Genomic DNA, 13,906 nt, shown 5'->3' on the forward strand with positions numbered 1-13,906 from the left:
ATGTGAAATTGACGTAGCTCGGGCCCTTTTGGATTTGGACAAAATTATAGGCTAATTTGATTGTACACGGGCCAACGGACGAGACTCAGTACCATATAATGAGCCAGCGAGATTTTAGCCGAATTACTTCTCTAAGACCCTCTAATTTGCGATTCTCCGCTTTCGGTAAGTTTCTGTTTCCCTGAGAAATCGGCCTACGAAGGTCGCAATTCGATTCTGGTTCCATTTTCTCGTAACTCTGGCATAGTAATGGCTTTAGCTTCGCTAATTTCCTATTCTTCTACTAATTTTTTTCTTTATATTATATTTTCTCGAAACATTCAGCGATTTTTGTCGTTGTGAGCCGGTTCTATACGAAAGGGCCTGCAAATTACTTCGGAGACAATTATTTCTACAGTTTTAGTCATAATTCACGTAAACGGTCGTGACACGAGGACTTCCCAGAGAGGTCACCCATCCTAGTGCTGCTCTCGCGCAGGCACGCTTAACTTCGGGGTTCTGATGGGGCGAGAGCAGTGCCGCGCGTTGTCTTCCTGCTCCTGGTCCACACGTGCTCGAGGGATATAAGAATAAACAGCCCTCTAAATGTCGGGTGCGATCATACCAGCACTAATGCACCGGATCCCATCAAAACTCCGAAGTTAAGTGTGATTGGGCGAGAGCAGTACTAGGATGGATGATCCCCTGGGAAGTCCTCGTGTTGCACCCTCTTTTCGTTTTTTTCTATTTTTGATTCTTTTTTTTTTTACAGATGATTTTCAGCTCCAACCATCTCGATCTCGATCGGGACCGGATAAGACATGTGAAATTGACGTAGCTCGGGCCGTTTTGGATTTGGACAAAATCGTTGGCTAATTTGATTGTAGACGGGCCAACGGACGAGACTCATGACTCCACCATGAGCCAACGAGATTTTAGTCGAATTCCTTCTCTAAGACCCTCTAATTTGCAATTTTCCACTTTCGGTAAANGAATTCCTTCTCTAAGACCCTCTAATTTGCGATTTTCCACTTTCGGTAAGCTTTTGTTTCCCCGAGAAATCGGCCTACGAAGGTCACAATTCGATTCTGTGTCTATTTTCTCGTAACTCTGGCATAGTAATGGCTTTAGCTTCGCTAATTTCTTATTCTTCTACTATTTTTTTTCTTTATATTATATTTTTCTCGAAACCTTCAGCGATTTTTGTCGTTGTGAGCCGGTTCTATACGAAAGGTCGTACAGATTACTCCGGAGACAATTATTTCTACAGTTTTAGTCATAATTCACGTAAACGGTCGCGACACGAGGACTTCCCAGGGAGGACACCCATCCTAGTGCTGCCCTCGCGCAGGCACGCTTAACTTCGGGGTTCTGATGGGGCGAGAGCAGTGCCGCGCGTTGTCTCTCTCCTCCTGGTCCACACGTGCTCGAGGGATATATGAATAAACAGCCCTCTAAATGTCGGGTGCGATCATACCAACACGAATGCACCGGATCCCATCAGAACTCCGAAGTTAAGCATGCTTGGGCGAGAGCAGTACTAGGATGGGTGACCCCCTGGGAAGTCCTCTTGTTGCATCCTTTTTTCGTTTTTTTCTATTTTTGATTTTTTTTTCTTTTTTACAGATGATTTTTTGCTCCAATCATCTCGATCTCGATCGAGAACGGATAAGACATGTGAAATTGACGTAGCTCGGGCCGTTTTGGATTTGTACAAAATCATAGGCTAATTTGATTGTAGACGGGCCAACGTACGAGACTCATTACAATGCAATGAGCCGACGAGATTTTAGCCGAATTCCTTCTCGAAGACCCTCTAATTTGCGATTTTCCGCTTTCGGTAAGCTTCTGTTTCCCCGAGAAATCGGCCTACGAAGGTCGCAATTCGATTCTGGTGCCATTTTCTCGTAACTCTGGCATAGCAATGGCATTAGCTTCGCTAATTTCTTATTCTTCTACTAATTTTTTTCTTTATAATATATTTTCTCGAAACATTCAGCGATTTTTGTCGTTGTGAGCCGGTTCTATACGAAAGGGCGTGCAGATTACTCCGGAGACAATTATTTCTACAGTTTTAGTCATAATTCACGTAAACGGTCGCGACACGAGGACTTCCCAGGGAGGTCACCCATCCTAGTGCTGCCCTCGCGCAGGCACGCTTAACTTTGGGGTTCTGATGGGGCGAGAGCAGTGCCGCGCGTTCTCTCCCTCCTCTTGGTCCACTCGTGCTCGAGGGATATATGAATAAACAGCCCTCTAAATGTCGGGTGCGATCATACCAGCACTAATGTACCGGATCCAATCAGAACTCCGAAGTTAAGCGTGCTTGGGCGAGAGCGCAGTACTAGGATGGGTGACCCCTTGGGAAGTCCTCGTGTTGCACCCATTTTCGTTTTTTTCTATTTTTGATTTTTTTTTTTACAGATGATTTTCGGCTCCAATCATCTCGATCTCGATCGGGACCGGATAAGACATGTGAAATTGACGTAGCTCGGGTCGTTTTTGATTTGGACAAAATCGTAGGCTAATTTGATTGTAGACGGGCCAACGTACGAGACTCATTACTACGCAATGAGCCAGCGAGATTTTAGTCCAAATTCCTTCTCTAAGACCCTCTAATTTGCGATTTTCCGCTTTCGGTAAGCTTCTGTTTGCCCGAGAAATCGGACTACGAAGGTCGCAATTCGATTCTGGTTCCATTTTCTCGTAACTCTGGCATAGCAATGGCTTTAGCTTCGCTAATTTCTTATTCTTCTACTAATTTTTTTCTTTATATTATATTTTCTCGAAACATTCGGCGATTTTTGTCGTTGTGATCCGGTTCTATACGAAAGGGCGTGCAGATTACTCCGGAGACAATTATTTCTACAGTTTTAGTCATAATTCACGTAAACGGTCGCGACACGAGGACTTCCCAGGGAGGTCACCCATCCTAGTGCTGCCCTCGCGCATGCACGCTTAACTTCGGGGTTCTGATGGGGCGAGAGCAGTGCCGCGCGTTGTCTCTCTCCTCCTGGTCCACACGTGCTCGAGGGATATATGAATAAACAGCCCAATAATTGTCGGGTGCGATCATACCAGCACTAATGCACCGGATCCCATCAGAACTCCGAAGTTAAGCGTGCTTGGGCGAGAGCAGTACTAGGATGGGTGACCCCCTGGGAAGTCCTCGTGTTGCACCCTTTTTTCGTTTTTTTCTATTTTTGATTCTTTTTTTCTTTTTTACAGATGATTTTTTGCTCCAATCATCTCGATCTCGATCGGGACCGGATAAGACATGTGAAATTGACGTAGCTCGGGCCGTTTTGGATTTGGACAAAATCGTAGGCTAATTTGATTGTAGACGGGCCAACGGACGAGACTCATTACTATGCAATGAGCCGGCGAGATTTTAGCCGAATTCCTTCTCTAAGACCCTCTAATTTGCGATTTTCCGCTTTCGGTAAGCTTCTGTTTGCCCGAGAAATCGGACTACGAAGGTCGCAATTCGATTCTGGTTCCATTTTCTCGTAACTCTGGCATAGCAATGGCTTTAGCTTCGCTAATTTCTTATTCTTCTACTAATTTTTTTCTTTATATTATATTTTCTCGAAACATTCGGCGATTTTTGTCGTTGTGATCCGGTTCTATACGAAAGGGCGTGCAGATTACTCCGGAGACAATTATTTCTACAGTTTTAGTCATAATTCACGTAAACGGTCGCGACACGAGGACTTCCCAGGGAGGTCACCCATCCTAGTGCTGCCCTCGCGCATGCACGCTTAACTTCGGGGTTCTGATGGGGCGAGAGCAGTGCCGCGCGTTGTCTCTCTCCTCCTGGTCCACACGTGCTCGAGGGATATATGAATAAACAGCCCAATAATTGTCGGGTGCGATCATACCAGCACTAATGCACCGGATCCCATCAGAACTCCGAAGTTAAGCGTGCTTGGGCGAGAGCAGTACTAGGATGGGTGACCCCCTGGGAAGTCCTCGTGTTGCACCCTTTTTTCGTTTTTTTCTATTTTTGATTCTTTTTTTCTTTTTTACAGATGATTTTTTGCTCCAATCATCTCGATCTCGATCGGGACCGGATAAGACATGTGAAATTGACGTAGCTCGGGCCGTTTTGGATTTGGACAAAATCGTAGGCTAATTTGATTGTAGACGGGCCAACGGACGAGACTCATTACTATGCAATGAGCCGACGAGATTTTAGCCGAATTCCTTCTCTAAGACCCTCTAATTTGCGATTTTCCGCTTTCGGTAAGCTTCTATTTCCTCGAGAAATCGGACTACGAAGGTCGCAATTCGATTCTGGTTCCATTTTCTCGTAACTCTGGCATAGTAATGGCTTTAGCTTCGCTAATTTCTTATTCTTCTACTAATTTTTTTCTTTATAATATATTTTCTCGAAACATTCAGCGATTTTTGTCGTTGTGAGCCGGTTCTATACGAAAGGGCGTGCAGATTACTCCGGAGACAATTATTTCTACAGTTTTAGTCATAATTCACGTAAACGGTCGCGACAAGAGGACTTCCCAGGGAGGTCACCCATCCTAGTGCTGCCCTCGCGCAGGCACGCTTAACTTCGGGGTTCTGATGGGGCGAGAGCAGTGCCGCGCGTTCTCTCCCTCCTCCTGGTCCACTCGTGCTCGAGGGATATATGAATAAACAGCCCTCTAAATGTCGGGTGCGATCATACCAGCACTAATGTACCGGATCCCATCAGAACTCCGAAGTTAAGCGTGTTTGGGCGAGAGCGCAGTACAAGGATGGGTGACCCCCTGGGAAGTCCTCGTGTTGCACTTGTTTTCGTTTTTTTCTATTTTTGATTTTTTTTTTTACAGATGATTTTCGGCTCCAATCATCTTGATCTCGATCTGGACCGGATAAGACATGTGAAATTGACGTAGCTCGGGCCGTTTTTGATTTGGACAAAATCGTAGGCTAATTTGATTGTAGACGGGCCAACGTCCGAGACTCATTCCTACGCAATGAGCCGGCGAGATAATAGCCGAATTCCTTCTCTAAGAACCTCTAATTTGCGATTCTCCGCTTTCAGTAAGCTTCTATTTCCTCGAGAAATCGGACTACGAAGGTCGCAATTCGATTCTGGTTCCATTTTCTCGTAACTCTGGCATAGTAATGGCTTTAGCTTCACTAATTTCTTATTCTTCTACTAATTTTTTTCTTTATTTTATATTTTCTCGAACCATTCAGTGGTTTTTGTCGTTGTGAGCCGGTTCTATACGAAAGGGCGTGCAGATTACTCCGGAGACAATTATTTCTACAGTTTTAGTCATAATTCACGTAAACGATCGCGACACGAGGACTTCCCAGGGAGGTCACACATCCTAGTGCTGCCCTCGCGCAGGCACGCATAACTTCGGGGTTCTGATGAGGCGAGAGCAGTGCCGCGCGTTGTCTCCCTCCTCCTGGTCCACACGTGCTCGAGGGATATAAGAATAAACAGCCCTCTAAATGTCGGTTGCGATCATACCAGCACTAATGCACCGGATCAGATCAGAACTCAGAAGTTAAGCATGCTTGGGCGAGAGCGCAATACTAGGATGGGTGACCCCCTGGGAAGTCCTCGTGTTGCACCCCTTTTCGTTTTTTTCTATTTTTGATTCTTTTTTTTTTTTACAGATGATTTTCGGCTCCAATCATCTCGATCTCGATCGGGACCGGATAAGACATGTGAAATTGACGTAGCTCGGGCCGTTTTCGATTTGGACAAAATCGTAGGCTAATTTGATTGGAGACGGGCCAACGGACGAGACTCATTACTACGCAATGAGCCGGCGAGATTTTAGCCGAATTCTTTCTCTAAGACCCTCTAATTTGCGATTTTTCGCTTTCAGTAAGCTTTTGTTTCCACGAGCAATCGGCCTACGAAGGTCGCAATTCGATTTTGGTTCCATTTTCTCGTAACTCCGGCATAGTAATGGCTTTAGCTTCGCTAATTTCTTATTATTCTACTAATTTTTTTCTTTATATTATATTTTCTCGAAACATTCAGCGATTTTTGTCGTTGTGAACCGGTTCTATACGAAAGGGCGTGCAGATTACTCCGGAGACAATTATTTCTACAGTTTTAGACATAATTCACGTAAACGGTCGCGACACGAGGACTTCCAAGGGTGGTCAGCCATCCTAGTGCTGCCCTCGCGCAGGCACGCTTAACTTCGGGGTTCTGATGGGGCGAGAGCAGTGCCGCGCGTTGTCTCTCTCCTCCTGGTCCACACGTGCTCGAGGGATATATGAATAAACAGTCCTCTAAATGTCGGGTGCGATCATACCAGCACTAATGCACCGGATCCCATCAGAACTCCGAAATTAAGCGTGCTTAGGCGAGAGCAGTACTAGGATTGGTGACCCCCTGGGAAGTCCTCGTGTTGCACTTCCTTTTCGTTTTTTTCTATTTTTGATTTTTTTTTTTAAAGATGATTTTTGGCTCCAATCATCTCGATCTCGATCGGGACCGGATAAGACATGTGAAATTGATGTAGCTCGGGCCGTTTTGGATTTGTACAAAATCGTAGGCTAATTTGATTGTAGACGGGCCAACGGGCGAGACTCATTCCTACGCAATGAGCCGGCGAGATTTTAGCCGAATTCCTTCTCTAAGACCCTCTAATTTGCGATTCTCCGCTTTCAGTAAGCTTCTGTTTCTCNGGATCCCATCAGAACTCCGAAGTTAAGTGTGCTTGGGCGAGAGCAGTACTAGGATGGGTGATCCCCTGCGAAGTCCTCGTGTTGCACCCTCTTTTCGTTTTTTTCTATTTTTGATTCTTTTTTTTTTACAGATGATTTTCGGCTCCAATCATCTCGATCTCGATCGGGACCGGATAAGACATGTGAAATTGACGTAGCTCGGGCCCTTTTGGATTTGGACAAAATCGTAGGCTAATTTGATTGTACACGGGCCAACGGACGAGACTCATTACCATGCAATGAGCCAGCGAGATTTTAGCCGAATTCCTTCTCTAAGACCCTCTAATTTGCGATTCTCCGCTTTCGGTAAGCTTCTGTTTCCCTGAGAAATCGGCCTACGAAGGTCGCAATTCGATTCTGGTTCCATTTTCTCATAACTCTGGCATAGTAATGGCTTTAGCTTCGCTAATTTCCTATTCTTCTACTAATTTTTTTCTTTATATTATATTTTCTCGAAACATTCAGCGATTTTTGTCGTTGTGAGCCGGTTCTATACGAAAGGGCGTGCAAATTACTTCGGAGACAATTATTTCTACAGTTTTAGTCATAATTCACGTAAACGGTCGTGACACGAGGACTTCCCAGAGAGGTCACCCATCCTAGTGCTGCTCTCGCGCAGGCACGCTTAACTTCGGGGTTCTGATGGGGCGAGAGCAGTGCCGCGCGTTGTCTCCCTGCTCCTGGTCCACACGTGCTCGAGGGATATAAGAATAAACAGCCCTCTAAATGTCGGGTGCGATCATACCAGCACTAATGCACCGGATCCCATCAAAACTCCGAAGTTAAGTGTGATTGGGCGAGAGCAGTACTAGGATGGATGATCCCTTGGGAAGTCCTCGTGTTGCACCCTCTTTTCGTTTTTTTCTATTTTTGATTCTTTTTTTTTTACAGATGATTTTCAGCTCCAATCATCTCGATCTCGATCGGGACCGGATAAGACATGTGTAATTGACGTAGCTCGGGCCGTTTTGGATTTGGACAAAATCGTTGGCTAATTTGATTGTAGACGGGCCAACGGACGAGACTCATGACTCCACCATGAGCCAACGAGATTTTAGTCGAATTCTTTCTCTAAGACCCTCTAATTTGCGATTTTCCACTTTCGGTAAGCTTCTGTTTCCCCGAGAAATCGGCCTACGAAGGTCGCAATTCGATTCTGTGTCTATTTTCTCGTATCTCTGGCATAGTAATGGCTTTTTTCTTCGCTAATTTCTTATTCTTCTACTAATTTTTTTCTTTATATTATATTCTTTCGAAACATTCAGCGATTTTTGTCGTTGTGAGCCGGTTCTATACGAAAGGCTTGCAGATTACTCCGGAGACAATTTTTCTACAGTTTTAGTCATAATTCACGTAAACGGTCACGACACGAGGACTTCCCAGGGAGGTCACCCATCCTTGTGCTATTCTCGCGCAGGCACGCTTAACTTCGGGTTCTAATGGGGCGAGAGCAGTGCCGCGCGTTGTCTCCCTCCTCCTTGTCCACACGTGCTCGAGGGATATAAGAATAAACAGCCCTCTAAAAGTGGGGTGCGATCATACCAGCACTATTGCACCGGATCCTATCAGAACTCCGAAGTTAAGCGTGCTTGGGCGAGAGCAGTACTAGGATGGGTGACCCTCAGGGAAGTCCTCGTGTTGCGAACTCTTTTCGTTTTTTTCTATTTTTCTCGAAACCTTCAGCGATTTTTGTCGTTGTTAGCCGGTTCTATACGAAAGGGCGTGCAGATTACTCCGGAGACAATTATTTCTACAGTTTTAGTCTTAATTCACGTAAACGGTCGCGACACGAGGACTTTCCAGGGAGGTCACCCATCCTAGTGCTGCCCTCGCGCAGGCACGTTTAACTTCGGGGTTCTTATGGGGCGAGAGCAGTGCCGCGCGTTGTCTCCCTCCTCCTGGTCCACACGTGCTCGTGGGATATAAGAGTAAACAACCCTCTAAATGTCGGGTGCGATCATACCAGCACTAATGCACCGGATCCCATCAGAACTCCGGAGATAAGCGTGCTTTGGCGAGAGCAGTACTAGGATGGGTGACCCCCTAGGAAGTCCTCGTGTTGCACCTCTTTTTCTTTTTTTTTTTATTTTTGATTCTTTTTTTTACAGATGATTTTCGGCTCCAATCATCTTGATCTCGATCGTGACCAGATAAAACCTGTGAAATTGTCGTAGCTCGGGCCGTTTTGGATTTGGACAAAATCGTAGGCTAATTTGATTGTAGACGGGCCAACGGACGAGACTCATTACTACGCAATGAGCCGACGAGATTTTAGCCGAATTCTTTCTCTAAGACCCTCTAATTTGCGATTTTCCGCTTTCGGTAAGCTTCTGTTTCCCCGAGAAATCGGACTACGAAGGTCGCAATTCGATTCTGGTTCCATTTTCTCGTAACTCTGGCATAGTAATGGCTTTAGCTTCGCTAATTTCTTATTCTTCTACTAATTTTTTTCTTTATAATATATTTTCTCGAAACATTCAGCGATTTTTGTCGTTGTGAGCCGGTTCTATACGAAAGGGTGTGCAGACTACTCGAGAGAAAATTATTTCTACAGTTTAGTCATAATTCACGTAAACGGTCGCGACACGAGGACTTCCCACGGAGGTCACCCATCCTAGTGCTGCCCTCGAGCAGGCACGCTTAACTTCGGGCTTCTGATGGGGCGAGAGCAGTGCCGCGTGTTTTCTGTCTCCTCCTGGTCCACACGTGCTCGAGAGATATAAGGATAAACGGCCCACTCAATGTCGGGTGCGATCATACCAGCACTAATGCACCGGATCCCATCAGAACTCCGAAATTAAGCGTGCTTGGGCGAGAGCAGTACTAGGAAGGGTGACCTCCTTGGAAGTCCTCGTGTTGCACCCCCTTTTCTTTTTTTTCTCTTTTTGATTCTTTTTTTTACAGATGATTTTCGGCTCCAATAATCTCGATCTCGATTGGGACTGGATAAGACATGTGAAATTGACGTAGCTTGGACCGTTTTGGATTTGGACAAAATCGTTGGCTAATTTGATTGTAGACGGGCCAACGGACGAGACTCATTACTACGCAATAAGCCGGTGAGATTTTACCCGAATTTCTTCTCTAAGACACTCTAATTTGAAATTTTCCGCTTTCGGTGAGCTTCTGTTTCCCTGAAAAATCGGCCTACGAAGGTCGCAATTCGATTCTGGTTCTATTTTCTCGTATCTCTGGCAGAGTAACGGCTTTTGCTTTGCTGATTTCTTCTTCTTCTACTAATTTTTTTCTTTATAATATATTTTCCCAAAACATTCAGCTATTTTTGTCGTTGTGAGCCGGTTCTGTACGAAAGGGCGTGCAGATTACTCCGGAGACAATTATTTCTACAGTTTTAGTCATAATTCACGTAAACAATCGAGACACATGGACTTCCCAGTGAGATCGCCCATCCTAGTGCTGCCCTCACGCAGGCACGCTTAACTTCGGGTTCTGATGGGGCGAGAGCAGTGCCGCGCGTTGTCTCCCACCTCCTGGTCCACACTTGCTCGAGGGATATAAGAATAAACAGCCCACTCAATGTCGGGTGCGAGCATACCAGCACTAATGCAACGGATCCCATCAGAATTCGAAGTTAAGCGTGCTTGGGCGAGAGCAGTACTAGGATGGGAGACCGACCCCCTGGGGAGTCCTATTGTTGCACCCTCTTTTCGTTTTTTTCTATTTTTGATTCTTTTTTCACAGATAATTTTCGGCTCCAATCATCTCGATTTCGATCGGGATCGGATAAGACATGTGAAATTGAAGTAGCTCGGGCCGTTTTGGATTTGGACAAAATCGTAGGCTGATTTGATTGTAGACGAGCGAGATTTTAGCCGAATTCCTTCTCTAAGACACTCTAATTTGCGATATTCTGCTTTCGGTAAGCTTTTGTTTCCCCGAGAAATCGGCCTACAAAGGTCGCAATTCGATTCTGGTTTCATTTTCTCGTATCTCTTGCATAGTAACGGCTTTTGCTTCGCAAATTTCCTATACTTCTACTAATTTTTTTCTTTATATTATATTTTCTCGAAACATTCAGCTATTTTTGTCGTTGTGAGCCGGTTTTATACGAAAAGGCGTGCATGTTACTCAAGAGACAATTATTTCTTCAGTTTTAGTCATAATTCACGTAAATGGTCGCGACACGTGGACTTCCCAGGGTGGTCACCCATCCTGGTGCTGCCCTCGCGCAGACACGCTTAACTTCGGTATTCTTATGGGGTGAGAGCAGTGACGCGCGTTGTCTCTCTCCTCCTGGTCCACACGTGCTCGAGGGATAAAAGAATAAACAGCCCACTCAATGTCTGGTGCGATCATAACAACACTAATGCACCGGATCCCATCAGAACTCCGAAGTCAAGCGTGTTTGGGCGAGAGCAGTACTAGGATGGGTGACCTCCCGGGAATTCCTCGTGTTGCACCCGTTTTTTGTTTTTTTCTAGTTTTGATTCTTTTTTACAGATGATTTTCGGCTCCAATCATATCGATCTCGATCAAGACCGGATAAGACATGTGAAATTGACGTAGCTCGGACCGTTTTGGATTTGGACAAAATCGTTGGCTAATATTATTGTAGATAGGCCAACGGACGAGACTCAAGATTCCGCCATGAGTCGGCGAGATTTTAGCCGAATTCCTACTCTAAAACCCTCTAGTTTGCAATTTTCCGCTTTCGGTAAGCTTTTGTTTCTCCGAGAAATCGGCCTACGAAGGTCGCAATTCAATTCTGGTTCCATTTTCTCGTATCTCTGGTATAGTAACGGCTTTTGCTTCGCTAATTTCTTATTCTTGAACTAATTTTTTTCTTTATATTATATTTTCTAGAAACAATCAGTGATTTTTGTCGTTGTGAGCCGGTTCTAAACGAAAGAGCGTACAGATTACTCCAGAGACAATTATTTCTACAGTTTTAGTCATAATTCACGTAAACGGTCGCGACACGAGGACTTCCTAGGGAGGTCACCCATCCTAGTCCTGCCCTCGCGCAGGCACGCTTAACTTCGGGTTACTGATGGGGCGAGAGCAATGCCGCGTGTTGTCTCCCTCCTCCTGGTCCACACGTGCTCGAGGCATATAAGAATTAACAGCCCACTCAATGTCGGGTGCGATCATACCAGCACTAATGCACCGGATCCCATCATAACTCCGAAGTTAACCTTGCTTGGGCGAGAGCAGTACTAGGAATGGTGACCCCCTTGGAAGTCCTCGTGTTGCCCCCCCCCTTTCGTTTTTTTCTCTTTTTGATTCTTTTTTTACTGATGATTTTCGCCTCCAATCATCTCGATCTCGATCGGGACCGAATAAGACATGTGAAATTGACGTAGCTCGGGCCGTTTTGGATTTGGACAAAATCGTAGGCTAATTTGATTGTAGACGGGCCAACGGACGAGACTCATGACTCCGCCATGAGCCGGCCAGATTTTAGCCGAATTCTTTCTCTAAGACCCACTAATTTGCGATTTTCCGCTTTCGGTAAGCTTCTGTTTCCCCGAGAAATCAGCCTACGAAGGTCGCAATTCGATTCTGGTTCCATTTTCTCGTATCTCTAGCATAGTAACGGCTTTAGTTTCGCTAATTTCTTATTCTTCTACTAATTTTTTTTCTTTATATTATATTTTCTCGAAACATTCAGCGATATTTGTAGTTGTGAGCCGGTTCTATACGAAAGGGCGAGCATATTACTACGGAGACAATTATTTCTAAAGTTTTAGTTATAATTCAGGTAAAAGGTCGCAAGACGAGTACTTCCCAGGGAGGTCACCCATCCTAGTGCTGCCCTCGTGCAGGCACGTTTAACTTCGGGGTTCTCATGGGGCGAGAGCAGTGCCGCGTGTTGTCTCCCTCCTCCTGGTCCACACGTGCTCGAGGTATATAATAATAAACAGCGCACTCAATGTCGGGTGCGATCATACCAGCACTAATGCACCGGATCCCATAAGAACTCCGAATTGAACCGTGCTTGGGCGAGAGCAGTGCTAGGATGGGTAACCTCCTGGGAAATCCTCGTGTTGCACCCTCTTTTCGTCTTTTTTCTTTTTTTAATTTGTTTTTTACAGATGATTTTCGGCTCCAATCATCTCGATCTCGATCGAGACTGGATAAGATATGTGAAATTGAAGTAGCTCGGGCCGTTTTGGATTTGGACAAAATCGTAGGCTAATTTTATTGTAGACGGGCCAACGGACGAGACTCATGACTTCGCCATGAGCCGGCCAGATTTTAGCCGAATTCCTTCTCTAAGACACTCTAATTTGCGTTTTTCCGCTTTCGGTAAGCTTCTGTTTCCCCGAGAAATCAGCCTACAAAGGTCGCAATTCGATTCTAGTTCTGTTTTCTAGTATCTCTGGCACAGTAACGGCTTTTTCTTCCCTAATTTCTTATTCTTCTACTAATTTTTTTCTTTATATTATATTCTCTCGAAACATTCAGCGATTTTTGTAGTTGCATGCCGGTTCTATACGAAAGGGCGTGCAGATTACTCTGGAGACAATTATTTCTACAGTTTTAGTCATAATTCACGTAAACGGTCGCGACACGAGGACTTCCCATGGAGGTCACCCATCCTAGTGCTGCCCTCGCGCAGGCACGCTTAACTTCGGGTTACTGATGGGGCGAGAGCAATGCCGCGTGTTGTCTCCCTCCTCCTGGTCCACACGTGCTCGAGGGATATAAGAATAAACAGCCCAGTCAATGTCGGGTGCGATCATACCAGCACTAATGCACCGGATCCCATCAGAACTCCGAAGTTAAGCTTGTTTGGGCGAGAGCAGTACTAGGAAGGGTGACCCCCTTGGAAGTCCTCTTGGTGCACCCCCTTTTCGTTTTTTTCTCTTTTTGATTCTTTTTTTTACAGATGATTTTCGGCTCCAATCATCTCTATTGGGACCGAATAAGACATGTGAAATTGACGTAGCTCGGGCCGTTTTGGATTTGGACAAAATCGTAGGCTGATTTTATTGTAGACGGGCCAACGGACGAGACGCATGACTCCGCCATGAGCCGCCCAGATTTTAGCCGAATTCTTTCTCTAAGACCCTCTAATTTGCGATTTTCCGCTTTCGTTAAGCTTCTGTTTCCCCGAGAAATCGGGCTACGAAGGTCGCAATTCGATTCTGGTTCCATTTTCTCGTAACTCTGGCATAGTAACGGCTTTAGCTGCGCTAATTTCTTATTCTTCTCCTAATTTTTTTCTTTATATTATATTTTCTCGAAACATTCAGCGATTTTT

The 13,906-nt window shown here is 45.3% G+C and overlaps 14 non-coding genes and 3 pseudogenes across 14 annotated transcripts; all 17 read left to right on the forward strand.

The window, feature by feature from the left end:
• The first annotated feature begins 590 nt into the window (after nucleotides 1-590).
• LOC140981929 (5S ribosomal RNA) lies at nucleotides 591-709 on the forward strand. Its single transcript, XR_012176201.1, has one exon. It is a non-coding gene; the product is annotated as a 5S ribosomal RNA (ribosomal RNA).
• A 733-nt stretch (nucleotides 710-1,442) lies between these two features.
• Nucleotides 1,443-1,561, forward strand: LOC140981878 (5S ribosomal RNA). Its single transcript, XR_012176154.1, has one exon. It is a non-coding gene; the product is annotated as a 5S ribosomal RNA (ribosomal RNA).
• Nucleotides 1,562-2,244: 683 nt separating this feature from the next.
• Nucleotides 2,245-2,365, forward strand: LOC140981899 (5S ribosomal RNA). The gene has a single exon (XR_012176173.1). It is a non-coding gene; the product is annotated as a 5S ribosomal RNA (ribosomal RNA).
• Nucleotides 2,366-3,043: 678 nt separating this feature from the next.
• LOC140981947 (5S ribosomal RNA) lies at nucleotides 3,044-3,162 on the forward strand. Its single transcript, XR_012176212.1, has one exon. It is a non-coding gene; the product is annotated as a 5S ribosomal RNA (ribosomal RNA).
• Nucleotides 3,163-3,846: 684 nt separating this feature from the next.
• Nucleotides 3,847-3,965, forward strand: LOC140981875 (5S ribosomal RNA). Its single transcript, XR_012176151.1, has one exon. It is a non-coding gene; the product is annotated as a 5S ribosomal RNA (ribosomal RNA).
• Nucleotides 3,966-4,649: 684 nt separating this feature from the next.
• LOC140981936 (5S ribosomal RNA) lies at nucleotides 4,650-4,770 on the forward strand. Its single transcript, XR_012176207.1, has one exon. It is a non-coding gene; the product is annotated as a 5S ribosomal RNA (ribosomal RNA).
• A 677-nt stretch (nucleotides 4,771-5,447) lies between these two features.
• On the forward strand, nucleotides 5,448-5,568 carry LOC140981942 (5S ribosomal RNA; annotated as a pseudogene).
• Nucleotides 5,569-6,249: 681 nt separating this feature from the next.
• LOC140981927 (5S ribosomal RNA) lies at nucleotides 6,250-6,368 on the forward strand. The gene has a single exon (XR_012176199.1). It is a non-coding gene; the product is annotated as a 5S ribosomal RNA (ribosomal RNA).
• A 1,041-nt stretch (nucleotides 6,369-7,409) lies between these two features.
• On the forward strand, nucleotides 7,410-7,528 carry LOC140981931 (5S ribosomal RNA). Its single transcript, XR_012176203.1, has one exon. It is a non-coding gene; the product is annotated as a 5S ribosomal RNA (ribosomal RNA).
• A 678-nt stretch (nucleotides 7,529-8,206) lies between these two features.
• LOC140981923 (5S ribosomal RNA) lies at nucleotides 8,207-8,325 on the forward strand. The gene has a single exon (XR_012176195.1). It is a non-coding gene; the product is annotated as a 5S ribosomal RNA (ribosomal RNA).
• Nucleotides 8,326-8,627: 302 nt separating this feature from the next.
• On the forward strand, nucleotides 8,628-8,746 carry LOC140981887 (5S ribosomal RNA). The gene has a single exon (XR_012176162.1). It is a non-coding gene; the product is annotated as a 5S ribosomal RNA (ribosomal RNA).
• Nucleotides 8,747-9,424: 678 nt separating this feature from the next.
• Nucleotides 9,425-9,543, forward strand: LOC140981877 (5S ribosomal RNA). The gene has a single exon (XR_012176153.1). It is a non-coding gene; the product is annotated as a 5S ribosomal RNA (ribosomal RNA).
• A 677-nt stretch (nucleotides 9,544-10,220) lies between these two features.
• On the forward strand, nucleotides 10,221-10,342 carry LOC140981944 (5S ribosomal RNA; annotated as a pseudogene).
• A 641-nt stretch (nucleotides 10,343-10,983) lies between these two features.
• Nucleotides 10,984-11,102, forward strand: LOC140981879 (5S ribosomal RNA). The gene has a single exon (XR_012176155.1). It is a non-coding gene; the product is annotated as a 5S ribosomal RNA (ribosomal RNA).
• A 676-nt stretch (nucleotides 11,103-11,778) lies between these two features.
• On the forward strand, nucleotides 11,779-11,897 carry LOC140981941 (5S ribosomal RNA; annotated as a pseudogene).
• Nucleotides 11,898-12,576: 679 nt separating this feature from the next.
• Nucleotides 12,577-12,695, forward strand: LOC140981930 (5S ribosomal RNA). The gene has a single exon (XR_012176202.1). It is a non-coding gene; the product is annotated as a 5S ribosomal RNA (ribosomal RNA).
• Nucleotides 12,696-13,373: 678 nt separating this feature from the next.
• On the forward strand, nucleotides 13,374-13,492 carry LOC140981938 (5S ribosomal RNA). The gene has a single exon (XR_012176209.1). It is a non-coding gene; the product is annotated as a 5S ribosomal RNA (ribosomal RNA).
• The last annotated feature ends 414 nt before the right edge of the window (nucleotides 13,493-13,906 follow it).

Source organism: Primulina huaijiensis, chromosome 7 (genome assembly GCF_012295235.1).
Source record: "Primulina huaijiensis isolate GDHJ02 chromosome 7, ASM1229523v2, whole genome shotgun sequence".
Taxonomy (NCBI): Eukaryota; Viridiplantae; Streptophyta; class Magnoliopsida; order Lamiales; family Gesneriaceae; genus Primulina; species Primulina huaijiensis.